This window comes from Rhinolophus hipposideros, assembly GCF_964194185.1.
Source record: "Rhinolophus hipposideros genome assembly, chromosome: 10".
Classification (NCBI taxonomy): domain Eukaryota; kingdom Metazoa; phylum Chordata; class Mammalia; order Chiroptera; family Rhinolophidae; genus Rhinolophus; species Rhinolophus hipposideros.
The window spans coordinates 28,817,856-28,834,347 of NC_138056.1; the positions used below are offsets into that span (position 1 = coordinate 28,817,856).

Genomic DNA, 16,492 nt, shown 5'->3' on the forward strand with positions numbered 1-16,492 from the left:
CAAACAGAGCCCGTCACGGACAGAGGAATCCCAGAAAGCCTTCAATGAAATAAGAGGCAGTCTTTATGATCTCTTTATGATTTTCCTGCTTTAGGACATTCTAATTATCAATTGCCCTTTTTTGTCCCTGAAAGAGAGGAAAATGCTTTAGGTAACGACCCAATGACACAGAAGCCAACATAGGCCCATTGGATCCTTTACTCAACAGTTAGATCTGGTGGTCAGAGGTCTCCCTCCCTATATGACACCCATTGTGACCACTGTCAATTTGCTACAACATGTAGAAGAAATTATAATGGGCCGTCCACTGACTCTTTTTGTGTCTCATTTAGTGAAAGCCTTACTTAACTCGCATCACACTAAGCACCTCCCTGCTAGCAGACTAACCTCCTAAGAAGTCCTCTTATTGTCTTCATCTAATGTGACTAATGCTCACTGTAATACTATGTATGACCCCTGTTATTCTCCTCCCTCTGTGCTGACAAAGCCCCTTACAACTGCCTGCAATTCATAGACCAGCTACAACCTCCCCAAATTAATTTACATAATACACTTCTTAAAAATCTTGAATTAGTTTGGGTTCCTGATGGTTCTCACTTAAAAGAAGAAACAAGCCACTATGAAGCAGGCTATGAAATTGTCTTTCTAAAAGAAACCGTTGAGGCAAGTCCAATGCCTTGGGGAACTTGCTCAATAAGCCGAGCTCTATGCATTAATTTGAGCTTGATATCTGGACAAAAGTAAAGTGGCTAACATTTATATAGATGGCAGGTACACCATTGGTATGACTTAGGTATGCTCCAGAAACAGACAGGTTTCTTGACTTCTCCTGGACAAAAGATTAAAAAAAAAAAAAAAAAGGTTCTTACATTTTAGAACTCTTAAAGGTTATCCAGTTACCTAAATCTTTAGCAATCATAAAATTCCCTGGACATTGAATGACCAAGACAAAGGAAAACAGAGGTAATCACTTGGCTGACACTACCCCTAAGTTACCAGCATTAACACAATCTCAGCCACTAATGGAAGCACGGGTGCTAAGGGTTAAGCCATTAGGGATTTAAAATACGACACGATGGAAGCATAGCCCTTAACTACTCAACAGAGTAGAAGGAAATGGTTAGAACAAGGCTATAAATCTGACCCTAAAGGAAACTTATGGGTAGGTCCAAACAACTGACCACTCCTCCCTGATTACATATAACATCATTGATCTCAATAGGTACATAACTCACTGGAACAACGATCAAATGGTTTCATGTGGAAAGCAATACTACTAGAAGCCATCACCAAAGATAGCTTCCTAAGTATACCAAAAATGCCATATCTGCCTAAAGCACAACCCTGGAAAACCCATTCGTATGACCTCCATGGGTCATCACCCTTGCCTTCAGGGCCCTTTGAAGTCTGGTAAATAGACTTTATTCAGTTGGCCTCTTCTCCAGGATACAAATATGTGTTAGTAATGCTGTATATGTTTCCTCATTGGGTGGAAGTATTTCCATGCCATAGAGCCAAGGCATCAACAGTAAATAAAATACTCTTAGAAAAACTTTCTACTTGGGGAATCCCCTCAGAGCTCCATAGGGAGTGGGGGACTCATACGGGACACATTATACAGTCTCTTTGTAAGAACTGGCTGAGTTTGCAACATTTCCATTGTGTGTATCATCCCCAGTCTTCTGGTTTTATAGAATGGTCTAACGAGGTAATCAAAACTCAACTGGCAAAGCTGGTGGAATCTGCGTTGGCCTAAGGCTCTTCCCTTGGTATTGCTTAACATAAGATGTACCCTCTTCAGCAAACACAGACTGTCTCTTTTTGAAATTATTACCAGTAGACCTGTGAGATTAGATCAAGGAATGTATTTAACCAGCACTGCTGTAAGGAGGCCTCTTGATATACTTTTAAGGGCCCTTAAAGTATAGAATTTTAAGGGCCCTTAAAAATAACTCACAGCTCATATAGCAATCTTTCCATAACACGCTCTGGGATACAGAGATCTACAACATCATGATCTCCAACCGGGAGATTTTGTCTATTGAAAATGCCATGTCCATAAAGATGCCCTTCGGCCCCTATGGAAAGGGCCATATCAGGTGTTACTTACTAACCCTTATGGTGCTAAACTCAGGGGTACAGACTCATGGATTCATGTTTCTCATTTAAAAAGGAACACCCACACCCGAGTGGTCATCTCAGCCTACTGCAGATCTTCAATAGAAAACCTGTAAATAACCCAAGACCACCACTAGAATTCTCATTCTGGGATTAAAGTAGACAGCGGCACCTGATATAGACATCTCTTCCAAGATCCCAGACCAAGCCAGTTATACAGGACTCCACCCAGCAACTCTTACACTTGGTCTTTCTTTTGATCAGTTTCATTTACTGATTATATTACTATCGTAGTGCTATTATAACCTATTTTGTATTGCATTATATTGCTTTCATAACCTATTTTTCTCTTGAATAAAATTCTTGAGAAAACATTCTTCCTTTTCCTACTTCTTCCATCCAACTTCAGATTCCTATGTCTGTTTACTGCATGACTACCCTATTTGCCTGTCAACACCCATTGCTCCCACTATCCAGCAATTACCCAACAGCACTGATTTAACAGACTGCTGGATGTGCACCTGAGCTAATCATACTCATGAGAAACCAGATTAATGGCTTGGCCTTTAAGCCTTAAGAGCTCACACACCCTAACTGGACATAATACCAGATTTAAAGTCCTTCTTTATTCTCATACCTCTCTGGTAGGTCAGTGTGTGTGGCCTACTATAAATACAGTAAGAAAGCTTGAGGCACATCCTAAATTAGGAAGTTCTCGGTTTATCTGAATACACTCAAATTCCAATAATACATAACAAAATAAAATACTATGCTGCCCTAAGCCATCAGCAAGATTTGTCTCACTGGCTCACATTTTGCCCCCGAACTAAAGAGTAGACTCTAAAAGTTAAAATAAAAATAAAAAACAGTTAGATTCTAAATGTGAGATAGAGGGGTTAAGATTGTTAAGGGTTCAATTCAGTCACTTTGTTCCCCCAGAAGAATTCTATGAGATTAATGCTATTTTTGACAACATAGGCTGAGAAAAGACATTGAGCTGGTATCTAATTGATGACTGATTGCTGGGTATGGGATTTTCAAGAAGAAACAGGAATCTGTGAAGGACTCCATGAATCAGCGACTTAAGAAAAGTATCTATAAACCATGAAAGGAACAGACAAACAGCAGTCATTTTATTATATTGGTGGTGAATGTTTAGCCTGCATAGTTAACTCTGGGATCCTGGTAGGATAAGGGAGTTTCTGAAGTAAGTAGGAGATTGAAAGAACACAAGAACATTGATGACAGATACCCTGACAGCTTTTATCAGGGATGAGAATGTGGGGAGCGTGGAGAGCTGAGAACTGAATGAAGGGGACTTATAAAGTTTAACGTCTTAGAACTTCAAAATAATCTCAATGCCAACACTACATCTCAGAAAAATCAAATCAAAATCTCAGGACAAACACAGCGTTGGTATATCTTTAAATCTTCCAAGACTTGCAATGTGCAGCCAAGGTTGCTCACCATCTCCTAAAGGAAAAGCGGTGGTGCTGATAAAAGAGGTGAAATGGAAGTCAAAGTCATAGTTGTTAAGGACATAGAACGTTAATACTAGAATTGGAAGGTCAACTGTCAGAAATAATGGCTTTCATTTTGTTTTGATTTCCAACCATTATAGAGAATTTTAATAATTATTTTAGATACCTTACTAATAATTGCTACCACATTTATTTTCAATATTGATAAAAATGGCAACTACATGTACCCGGTATATGTGAAATGTGCCATAAAATGGCTATTGTTATACTCTTAATTTAAAGATTAGAAATTTGCTAAAGTCACACAGCTACTTGGAACCTAAATCATTTTAACTCAAAAAATTCATACTGTTCCTACTATAGCACAATGGCTCTCTGGATGTTAATGGATAGACTTGAGACTGCAGATGCTAATAGATAGGAATGGAAATCTGAGAACAAACTGTGCAAGTCTTCGAGGAAGAAGTTTCCTGGAGTTGGGTAGATAGAAATGTAGGGAGTAGTATTAGGTTGGCGCAAATGTAATTGTGGTTTTTGGAATTTTTTAACCTTTTAAATTGCAATTAGTTTTGCACCAATCTAATTTTAATCAAAGAGCATGGGTTGCAAATACAGGAACCATGATGTATGTGGGCAAAGACCAATGGTTCAGAATGAGCATGGTGACAGAGAATGTGGGATGGTCAACAGGCGAGGAAGCATATTAAACTTACTTAATATTGAAATTAAGATAAAGTGTATAAAGTGAAAGCCATTTCACTTACCGAGAATGAAGTGTTGATACAGATATAAAGTGATAGAAATATATATATACACACACATATATACACACATATATGTATGTATATACACATATATATGATATGTAGATATATATAACATATATAAATATGTATAGATAAATTAGATAAATCATAGTTTTAGATATACAATGCTCAAAAGAATATATACCAAAGTGTTAATTGTTAATACCAATTGTCTGTGGTGAGTGGATTATGGCATACTATCTACAAAATATACATTGCATAAGAAGTATGCACCATCTATGTTCTTTTTACCATTCTATGTGGAAAGTTTATCACCTCGTCCCCTTAGTCTCATGAAACTGAGCTGGGATGGAGTTGGAGGATAAGAGGCCTCCATTGGAGAAGGGCATTTTGTTATCAGGGGAAAGCCAGGTTTCACAGGAGTCCTGGCCTCTACCGCCAAGAGTATTCCGGAACAGCTGAGGATGATACTGCATAATTCTGTTTTTAGCAACCATACTGTATTATTATTTTATTTTATTTTATTTTTACCCCTGCTTCTCTAAGCACAAACTTTTCTCAATTTAAAAAATTTTTCACAGATGCACATGACGCATCCAATCCTTGTTCTTCCATCCTTCATGTCCTTTTCCCAGTGGCTTTCCTTTGGGATCTAAAGTCAATAGCACACAGTAACAGAATCATATAGTCATGCAGGCAAAAGAGGTTAGGTTCCATATGTAGTTTGTTCTAAGGTATTTAATTTAATTTATACTGAAAACAAAGCCCAGAGTGGTTGACGTATATCACTGACCCTGTCCACAAATCTGCCCACGCATCTACAACACCTACAACACTTGTTCCTGCATCTGCTTTTTCTTACACATGAAGGTAAATCTCGAGTGCCCCTTTTTCTTAGCATTTTTAGTTCATGGCACACTGAAAATACTCCATAAATGTTTGTGAAAGTGAACTGAATGACTGAATAGAATCCAGTGATTGTGACTTAACTCCTGGTCAAGTGCTCCTTCCATTATTTCAGAGCTTTCTGAATTATGCTCCATGGAATTTCCCTGGAGACGTAGGACGAAAGAGCGTCTCTCACCCGAGAAGCCCATTCTTTGTCTGTTTTATGTATTGATAATCAAGTTCAATTTTACTTGGGAAAGTGCTTATTAATTTAAAAGATTTGGACATTTGTTCACTATACTTTGTGTGTGGGGGAATCAATGGTAGGGAGGGGATAAAGGTCAATTCCAAATAAAAATGAACTTAAATATATTTGAATATGGAGAATAAAAAGGAATTCCACGTACTGTATTTATCAGAAGAAATAGATTGAAAGCTCTCTCTGAACAAGACCCAGCTGAAACAACAATGTACCGGACCAACAACTCTGAGACTGCCAATTTGGGTAACACCCAGGTACTACTGAACACTCGCTTCCATTTCCCAGATTACTTTTCAGCAATATCCTCAAGGATACTGTGCGTTCTCCACACAGTATTGCAACATCGCTATATACGAGGTAGAAACAGAAATGTCACTCAGCAGGTTCTACAATCTACAATTAGCAGAGAAGCTATGAATGTGGAACATTTTAAATTTCCATGCCTGGGGAAAGTTACTGATTTTTTTTTTTTTTTTGGTTAACACCCTACAGAAAGAAAATTAATGGTGTTCTATATAAGAGCATAGAGTAAGCTATAAATATGAGTGAGGTGGCAGATTTTTGAACACTTGGGATACAGTATATGCTTGACAAAGCCACACCTAGAACAGGTTATGTAATCAAGACCTTCATGATTTGTTAAGTTTCCTCTTTGTCTAAGGACAGGGGATCTCTCTATAACTTAACTTCCAGTTTCCCTCCTCTCCACTTTCTAAAAACATTAAATAAGAAAGAAAACAATAAATAACTAGGTTCTAAGAACATGGTAGGGCCAAGATTTGAATCCTAAGCATTAAAAATCTTCACCAGTTCCTAAAATCAGACTTGACATTTTTCCTCCCTAAGAAAATTCATTTAGAAATAAGGAGCTACACTCAATCAGCATCGTGTTATATTAGAATATAATGAGAACTCTCATCACAGTCTTTACCAGAGTAGACTCTTAACTTTTATGTAAAAACTCTAAAGCTGACTCTTCTTGTTACTTAATATGCTATTGGCATTTGTACATCAGGCATTTCAGTAGCATTTATTCAAATTTAAATGCATATTTCCAACTGAATTGCTAAAAAAAACCAAACAAACAAACAAACAAACAAACAAAAAAAAACGGGAGGAGTCCATACAAATAAAAACCTGTCAGCTTTTGCATGTATTTTTTAAATAAAATATAACATAATCTTTTTTAAGCCCAGAATTAATTATTCTCGGGTCCTTTCCTCATCTTACTATTCAACTTGATACACTTTCTTTCCTTAATTCTACTGAACATTTACTGACTACAAATGTAACACTAGCAAAAATAACTGGAACAGTACCTTACGTTGTTTGCTTCTGAACTACAGGGGCCCCGGAATGCCTGCCATATACTAGGTTTTTAATATATATATGCTGAATGAATTAATTAAAACTGTAAAGAAGAAAATAAAAGTCACCTACAACCCCCCAACTAATAAACAGCTACTATTAAAATTTTGGTAATTCCATCCAAGGTATTTTCCTTGAGCAGTGTGTTTAGGACTGATATGCTGCTGATACTCAGAGGTGTGACCAGGTGTGATTGGCTGTTCATTTATGACAGGAAAAACAAACAAACAAACAACTCATAACCGAGTTCTTTAAAGGTCTCACCCTCCTCATATCTGGCCTGTTGTCCCCAGGAAACCTTCATCAGGACAGGGTACCTGTCCAGTTAAGCCTTGGAACCGCTTATGGCCTCCAGGAAAGTGCTCTAGGACTAAGGTCTGCATCTGTTCTGATTGGTCAGTGCCAGAGCCCTAAATGTTGTTAAGTATCTGCCTTTTCACCTTATAACCATCCCTCTTTAACTGGATACTTAGAACTGTACTTGACACCACAGGTCAATGTCAACCCTGTAAAATAAATTACTAATTTCACTTTTATAATAAATACAATACAATTTTTCTTTTTGATTAAGTTACAAGGATCCTCAACAGAACATCTAGGAAAGGCAGTGTGGTGTGGAGAAACAGCGTGACTTAGAATAGCTGTGCTCTGGGTTTGAAAGCTGCCTGTACTCTTTTCTAATTGTGTGACCTCAGACAAATGACTAAGGGATAAGTCTCTGTATTCAGAACTGAACAACAAGAATAGTAAAACTGTCTTCACAATTTCAGAAAGAGGTGTTGTAGGAATTACATGAGATACAATTTGTGAGTAGTCTAACTACACGTAATTCATTTTAAGAGTAAACTAAATTATGATAACCAATTTTTCAACATTCTGCTAGTTATTATAACAGCAGAACTTTTGTAGACAAAGATCATTTCCACTGATTAAGATATTGTATATTTTTCTGCAGGAAAAAATAGAGCTATTGTAAATTATTTACATTTCAATAGTTTCACTTGTATAAAAATTCAGTTATAATCAGTTTCCACATAATAATTTCTATCTTTGCCCATACCTAGCAAATGACTTATATTGTCCTTTTTCTTCTTTTATATTTAAGACTGTAAAGCTTCCTGTAGCGTAAAAAGTCAATTCAAAACATTTTCTGAGAGCACAATGCTTGTCTATTCTTACAGAGAATACAAAAAAAAAAAATGAAAATGAGTTGCACCACATTCTCAAAGAGGAAGAACAGAACAAGCATTTTTTTGAGCACTTATGATGTCCCAGATTTTGTGCTAGATATTTTTAACTTAACTAATATCATTTCTACAGCAATCCAGGTGAAATAAAGATTATTAATCTCATTCAGTAGATAAGCAAATTGAAGCTCTTGGGGGTTAAGTTACCTGAGGAAATCACTTAGCTGAAATTCAAATCCAGATCCAAATGCTTACTTTTTTTCTGTGGCATAGGAAAGTTTATGCCAAACATGGTCTGGGATACAATTTTTTGAGCTATATAATTTGCAATACCTTTTTGGTAAGAATAAGCAGCACAGACAAAATGTTTAAGCAGTAGTCTAATAGACCTAGAGATTTAGAACTTTTGGGAGGTTAGCTGCTCATCCACCCAGGGGTCCATCAATCGACTATCTAAAGCTGACCTGACATCCTTTTTTGTTTGTTTGGTTGGAGTCTAAAAATGATTACTAATTGTTCTCTTTTATTATAAATGTCTCTATTAAGACAGAAATCTTTGCACTGGTCTTTGCAGTAAAACTCTAATAAAATTTTGATATATGTTATAACATAATTGTCTGAAAGGATTATTATTTTCTTTTATTAGACCACTATATCTGAATTTATGAAGAAAGACATGTAGAAGCAAATGCAATGCTTCTTGGTTCACACTTTAAACAAACACTTAATTATTCAAATAATAATTACATTGTTTATATTTATAGTTTTGAAGTGTCTAAAATCTCCCTGTAGACACAGCCAGAATTTCTGGCTTTCTCAAATATTGGGTGGTAGAGTGGCTGAATATCTTGGACAGTTGACTAATGGAATGATGAATCAGGGATACTTTTAGTTTGGGTTTAGTAGGATATATTTACATGGTTTACAGACACTTCCACTGTGCTGCTCAATTATTACTAACTATCCTAATGTAGCAATGAATTTTGAGGTAATTCCTTCCAGTTCATATTAACTCTTTCAGGTGCCAGGCTAAGGGCTGTATGGTAAGATACACACGATAATGGAAGAGAAATAATATCTGAAATATATGGAGCCATAAACTACTCTATGGAAAATTATTTCACAAATTTCAACACATATATGAAACACACTAGAGCAAGTTCCCCAAATTGTAGAATATTAAAATGCATATCACATGACCAGTAAATTAAAAAGATGAAATAAACTTTTCCAAACTATCAACAATAAAAAAATGGTTTTAATTTAACTGTGCTAGAGGAAAAGACTAAATTACTTTTCTATACTTTCTATGAAATATTTTTTAAACATCGTATGCAGAGGTAATAAAAAACGCAGACAAAAATGTAGGACAAAAAGCATTACAGAGATGAGTCAGGCAGTTAATTAAAAACAGTGACTTTTTTGGAATTTTGAATTTACATACTTGGAGCTTTTTAAAATTTGCAATTTCCCCCCAGTTTAGTTACTTTTATGCCTCATTTTGTATTCATAAGTTTATATTCTTTTCTTAAAGAGAGCTTCCAAAATTCGGTATCTCTTTCCATGAAGAGCTATAATGAATCACACACCTATGTGCCAGCTATCCTGCTAAATGTTTTACACATTTACTCCTTAACCTCACAACAACTCCATGTACAAGAAAAAAAAAATTGCTATTTTACTGGCAATGATACCAAAGTTCATAAATAATGAACTTGCCCCCAAATGAACTTGACTCTGTACCCCAGGTCAATCTGACTCCTAAGGCAAGTTACTGATTTAAATGAGTCATCCAAAGGAGAGAACTTAAAACAACCCTAGGTGTCCTTTTTAAAGATTTTCTCAATTCAGCACAAAAATGTCTTCCTTTTTCTGTAGCTAAGAGTTTCTAGGAACTGTCAACTTAGTTAAAAATAGCATGTTTTCATTGTTTTCTACAAAATATTGAAATAACCCTTTCTCTGTGTTAATTGATTACAAGTATTTTTTCCCCAAGATGTGTCAGAAATCCACAAAAACCCAAATAGTTGATATTTTGACTATTTATGCATTTAGTAATAACAATTTGAGCTGCTTTGTATATAAATGACATTTTATTTATGCATTGCAGAATTGTACACTTGAAACCTATGTAACTTTACTAACCATTGTCACCTCAATAAACTTTAATAAAAAAATTTTCCTATTATTATTCATTCTTGAAAAACACAAAAATATAGAAAAAAATGTACATCTGCCTTCCTAAACTTCCTTTCTGGAAGTTTCCATCTGCAGTTAGCGGATGGAAATATTCATTCGGATATATCCTACCATTGCCTCAAAAAAGTTAAGGTGCTTATAGTCCTTTAAACAGACGTGAAAGCCACTTGTCCTTGTTATTTGCTCCTGAGAACTTGATTTCAAAATCCCCTTCAGGTCATGAATAAGTTTCCTTTTTCTTCTGCCCCAGCTTTTGACACAAGGAGCAAATCATACAGACCTAGCATAGGCATCTCATTCTTCCCTCACCCCGCCACTCTGGAGGTCATGGTTCAGTGCTGAGAATACTTGGTGAATAATCTCTGTGCATTGTTGCTGCTGAGGCTGTAATTTAGCTATTGTAAGTTTTCTAACCAGAAAGAAACAAACTAGAGATGCCAGAATTTTCTACTCATCTGCCTTGATTTTTTTTAATAGAAAGCATTCATAAATCACTTTGATATTTTTCTAAAGCTGGTGAAATAAGTTACAATATTATCAATCTGCCAGTTCTGCCATTATATTATATATACGCCTGGTTTTAACTTAATGTAATTGAGTCCATGTAAAACTAGATTACAGAGTTGATACTGTGGGCAACAGTAATCTAAAGAGGTTAAACTCTATAATTAAATTAGGGGTCTAAAATAAGAAAGCTTGTATAACAGTATACTCCATCATATAGGAATGAATCGGTTGTGTGGTATTCCCACACAACAGAATATCTTGCACTTCTTGAAGAGAGCGGTATCATTTCCCAGCAGGCTGCTACATGCAGGGTTGAAAAGTTGTTTTGGGTGCTACGAAGGCTTCGCTTCGGAACTAATCTATCAACAGGAACATAGAGGAAGCCCAGAACTCTCCATCTTGGCAGGATGTCCCCTTACCCATAGTCTACACAAACACCTCTCTGTCCCGTCTTCTCTCACACATAAGTCCATTAGGGACCCAGTCATTGTGCTCCTTAATTCTATTCCTACCAGTTACTTCAAGAAGACCAGATTTTCAGATAACCGCTGAACTCTCAGATTTTGATCCTCTAGTTTTAGCAAAATGGGGATTGCCTTTGTGATCATCTTCTACTCCTTCCCTACTCTTTGAGATACTTTCACTATACCCTCTTTTACTCAAAGTCATCAACAATAATGTCTTGTATGTCCCCTCACCTTATCGCTATAACTGAAACCTGGGATGTCCCTGAAACCCCACTTTCCATGCAGCATTCTCAGGTGATGGCTATTTGTCTGTCTCTCACACCAATAGGTACTGAAGATAAATAGTAGATTCTTGTTCCTCATTGATGCTTCAAGACCATTTTCTCTCCCTCCTCAAAGATTCACAGATTTGAATCTCATATTATCAATCCATACTTCCTACATCCTCTTCTTATGGGAGTCATCTAACACTCCCTGGGACACTTCCCCAACTTTTCTGAAGATTTTTAAACCCGGCTTAAGGTAACTCTTACCAACATGACTCCCAAAATAATTCTTTGAAATTACAATATACACAGATAATCTTTCTAAGACCTGACCTCTCAGTTCTTTGATCTCTTGCATCAAAGTTGTTTTCTCCTACTTCGCTCATGTACTTCCATGCATACTTTTGATCAGTGACAGCAAACCCTCCATAATCTCCAATTATCACCTCCATCCTTCTAGTTTACTCCTTTAAACTCCAATTCCAACACTCCCTTGAATCAGATTTTATTTATTTTTAATTTTTAGTGTCAGGTGTACAAAACAACATGATTAGACACCAATCCATTGACCCTTGATGCAGATTTTCAATCCACTGACCCCACTGTATTTTCAGTCCTTTCCTCCCTTCATACCCTCACTTCCTTCTTTATGTGTCTTAATGGTCAATCATTATATTCACTCACTTACATATACCTTCAACTCTCTAACTCTTGTATCAGTTTGTCATAAACCCATAGTGTAAATATGATACTAGTTAAAAACAACAGCCTATCTAATGTCTATTTGTACCCATGAATATTAACATCACTGGAGAAAACCACAACTATGCTGGATAACTTGTCTAACTTTAAATTGATCTGAGTGGATCCCTGAGGCTGCCATGCTGTCGTATTTTCTCTTCTCTCTTTTAACATCCAGCACCTACATTTCTATCACTCTGAGTTGCAATTCTTCTGTCTACCTCATCATTAAAAATAAAAAAAAGGTATTCAAAAGAAATTATCCACCCAAACAATATCTACCCACTTATCTACACTTGTGCCCATAGCCTCCATATCATCATCTGCTATAACAAGATTTATGTGCCCCTAAGTAAATCAATTTTTCTTGAGAACTAGCTCCTCTCTTATAACCTGCTAAAAGAAACTGCTCAAGGATCTATATGTATAATCATATAAAGATGTCCAAGGAATATCTTTAAGTGAAAAAAAGCATATTTTAATCTGAATGAGCCCAAAACTAGAAGAACATTATAGGTAAAAGAAAAACGAGCTTGCAGATGTCTTATGCTGAGTATATTCACTTATTTTTTGTTATTCTTGTTAAATGATTATTTGTTCATATATCCATTCACTTATTTATTCATTCATGTATACATCTATTTACCACTTAATCTATGCCAGGAATTATTCTATCTTGGTGAATAAAGCAATGAAGAAAGCAGAAAAAATGCTTGCTTTCATGAACTTTCCAATATAGGAACAGTCAATAAATAACAAAAATAAATAAGGGAGAGTATATTAAATGGCAGTAAGTACTGAGGCAGGGAAAGGAGATAAGACAGGCCTTTAAATCTATTTCCATTCTATTTCTACCTGAGAATATTATACTTTATATTTATGTCTGAAAGTGTTTATTGCTTATCTTGTCATACTTCTCTGAAAGAACAAAGAATATAGATAGAAATTAAAATTATTAAAGACATCTGTGAACATGAGATGCTTACTCTAAAAAACAATCTGGATTTAGTTATCATTACAATTAATAGAATAATAGCATTTATTCCAAAAATTTAATGAATATTAAATATAAAATATAAGATTTTATTATAAAAGCATCTCTTAAGGAGACCATGGGCTTTTTGTTTTTTGTTCAATTGGTTCAGGCATCTGTACCAGTAGGTACCTGCTACTTCCTGCTACAATGAGGTAGGTTTTAGCATCAACTCCTAGTTTTTTGTCTTAATCAGTTTGACTTTGGGGAAGAGCCAGATGTTGCATGGTACCAGATCCAGTGAATAAGGTGGATGAGGACACACTGTGATGTTTTTATTTGACAGAAATTGCCATATACCAGAAACGATGTGTGACATGGAGCATTGTCATGATGGAGGATGGTTTACAGCACACTTTAAAACACATCTCTCAACTTTAGCTTACACCCAATTTACTGCACTGAACAAGTTGAAACTTGTCATACATTGTTACTAAGTTCGACGAACCATTTCCTGTATTGAAGATTCCTGCCTTTCAGTTGGATGGCACTCAGCAGCAGCATTCACTGTAGTTTTTGATCACAACGGAAAGGCTCTATCTCACACACTGCTTCTGGTATAACAATTTCTGTCAAATAAAAACATCATGGTGTGTCCTCATCCACCTTTTTCACTGGATTTGGCACCGTGCGACTTCTGGCACATCCCCAAAGTCCCAATGACTGTGAAAGGAAAACGTTTTGAATCAATTCAAGACAAGGAGGCAGCCATGACAGCACCACTAAAGACACTCATGAGAGAAAACTTCCAGAACTGCTTCAGAAAGGGGCAAGACGATGGGATAGGTGTGTTAGAACAGAGGGGGAGGATTTTGATGGGGATTAATGGCAGTGCATCTTTTACTATAATTATTTTTGAAAAAAATTTAAACATTCACTGAATTTTTTGATCACACCTTGTATGCATATGTTATGTCACAACTGCTTAGCAAAGGGCACAGTCTTAGCCTTTAGCACTACAATTGAACGTTTAACCTTTCTACAAGTTATAGTTAAAGAAAACCATATTATAACACCATATGACTAATAAAACAAACGGTAAGCTTATATGTTAAAAAACTGTTAGCATTTCTGAGAGTGATGCCTCTATTTATCTTCTAACAGAATATTGAAAAACACTATTATCATCCCAAAAGAAATTTTCCAGTCATCAATTTCCATTGCATTTATAAAGAATATCACTGAAATATCTTCAAAGAATATAACCATGTTATTTATCTCACCAGTGGTTAAATATTTCTTCGTTGCTTAAAGTGTCCATGTAGAGACAAAATCTGAATTCAATTTATATCCTATTTCAAACTCATAACCTGCTATTAATGAATTTGACCTAAGAGAACCAATTTCGTATATGTGACATCAGCATCAGGTATGTGACACTATAAGATTTATAAAAAGGATACCATGGTGGATCCAGAACAATGTTTTGATTTTATTTCAGACATGGTCCCAAACTATTTTCTGATTCTATTTTCAGATCCATCAGTGACAACTATGTGATTTCACATTCTGGAAAATCTGCTTGCAAGTAGTTCCACCACTTCAGACAAAAGGAAGCTGTTTCTTCTTCCAGTATGTTTTGTGAGACTTAACTAATGGGTGTAAAGCAGTTGGTGAGTGTGAGATAAAAGGCACCATAGCAGGTAAATACAAAAAAAAAAAATAAATATGTAAGCATTTCACTGTGTGTAATCTCAGCTGGCTTGGCTGATGAAATTGTCAGGTATTGTCCCTTATATCCAGTTACTCTGGAGAAACAAGGTCCAAAACGGGATTGGTTTTTCCTAGAACATGATACGTATATACCTGAAAATATATCTCAATGTGACTTGTTTGTTTGGCAAAAAAATATTTTTTAAATCCAACTCCGGTGATTTCACAAAGGTTTCTGATAATAAGTAAGTGAGCAAAGTAGGAACTAAGGTAGTAAGTTTATGCATGGCTTTTATTTATAACTTTACTTCCAGATGCGATCATGACAGGGAAGGTAAATAGGGCCTACCTCTAGAGTAGGCTCTCATCAATTTGTGTGGTTGTCAGGAGGATGATGACGAAAATGACTCTGAAGCTATAGCTAGGGTCTTCAGAAAACAGGGCCATGGAAGATGAGTTTTGACTTTCACAGCAGTGAAAGCAGAGTTGTAGCAAAAGTGCCTTGTAATTATGGCCTATGCAATGGGCCACAATTACTATGGGCGAGTCAGAAAATGGTAATGATGTTCATACGTACATGCATATAAATATATATGTATGCCGAAAAAATGTGTACACATTTTAAGAAAGAAAAAAACTATTAAAATTGTAATACTCAACATATACCGATAACAAAAGATGACTACAAGTCACGTTTGAGTTCTGCAATTACAAGAGGTGCTTAAAGTGGTTATCATCAATGTAATTTTAATAGTTTTTCTCTTTTCTTATATGTGTCTAAATTTTTTTGGCACCCTCTGTTTTTTATATATATATATATATGTACATATATATGTTTTTTATATATATATATGTACATATATATATATATATATATATATATATATATATACACACACACATACACACACACACACACACACACACACACATCTGAAAATTCCTAAGGGTATGGTACACCCAATCCTGCCAAGCCATGTTTGCTCTCTAGGTAAAGACATAAAATATTTTTCAGTTGGATTTTTTTCCTAGTAACTGGCTAATCTGAAAATAACCATTTGAATTCTAAGCTATTGCTCAGTAATCCGTTGTTTGATTAAATTTAGCTTGCTTTTCTTCATACCAGGGCAGATAGAGCTTAAATATCCTTTGAGGGACCATTTTTGAGGGGTTGGCTTAATTTATAATCAAACTCTGAGGGGGCCTCTGGGCTTCAGAAAATTTAAAACTATAGAATTACCTTGTTCTTTCCTGGGGCCAATTAACTGGGCAGATTCTTTGCATTCAGTTTGAAGCTCCTGAACCTTAGCTAAAGTTTCATTTTCTGTCTCAGCAACTGGAAACCTATCTCCTTGCACAACAGAAACTAAGCATGAACCTCAGGCACATTGAGCTGAACAGACCTTGGCGCCAGTCCCCAAATATTGATGTGCAGAATATCCCAGAAAATGCAGTTTCACTCTTCTCCCTTTCATAAGCCGTGAAAGGAAGTGAAGGAAGTATGCCAGGTTGTTATTCAACTCTAGTATTTAATCAAGCATTACCCGGGCACTTC

General features: G+C 35.8%; 1 protein-coding gene across 2 annotated transcripts in view; it reads right to left on the reverse strand.

Annotated features, from left to right (window-relative positions):
• ANO3 (anoctamin 3) overlaps positions 1 to 16,492 on the reverse strand; it is a 233,227-nt gene that overhangs the window by 36,746 nt on the left and 179,989 nt on the right. The window lies entirely within an intron of this gene.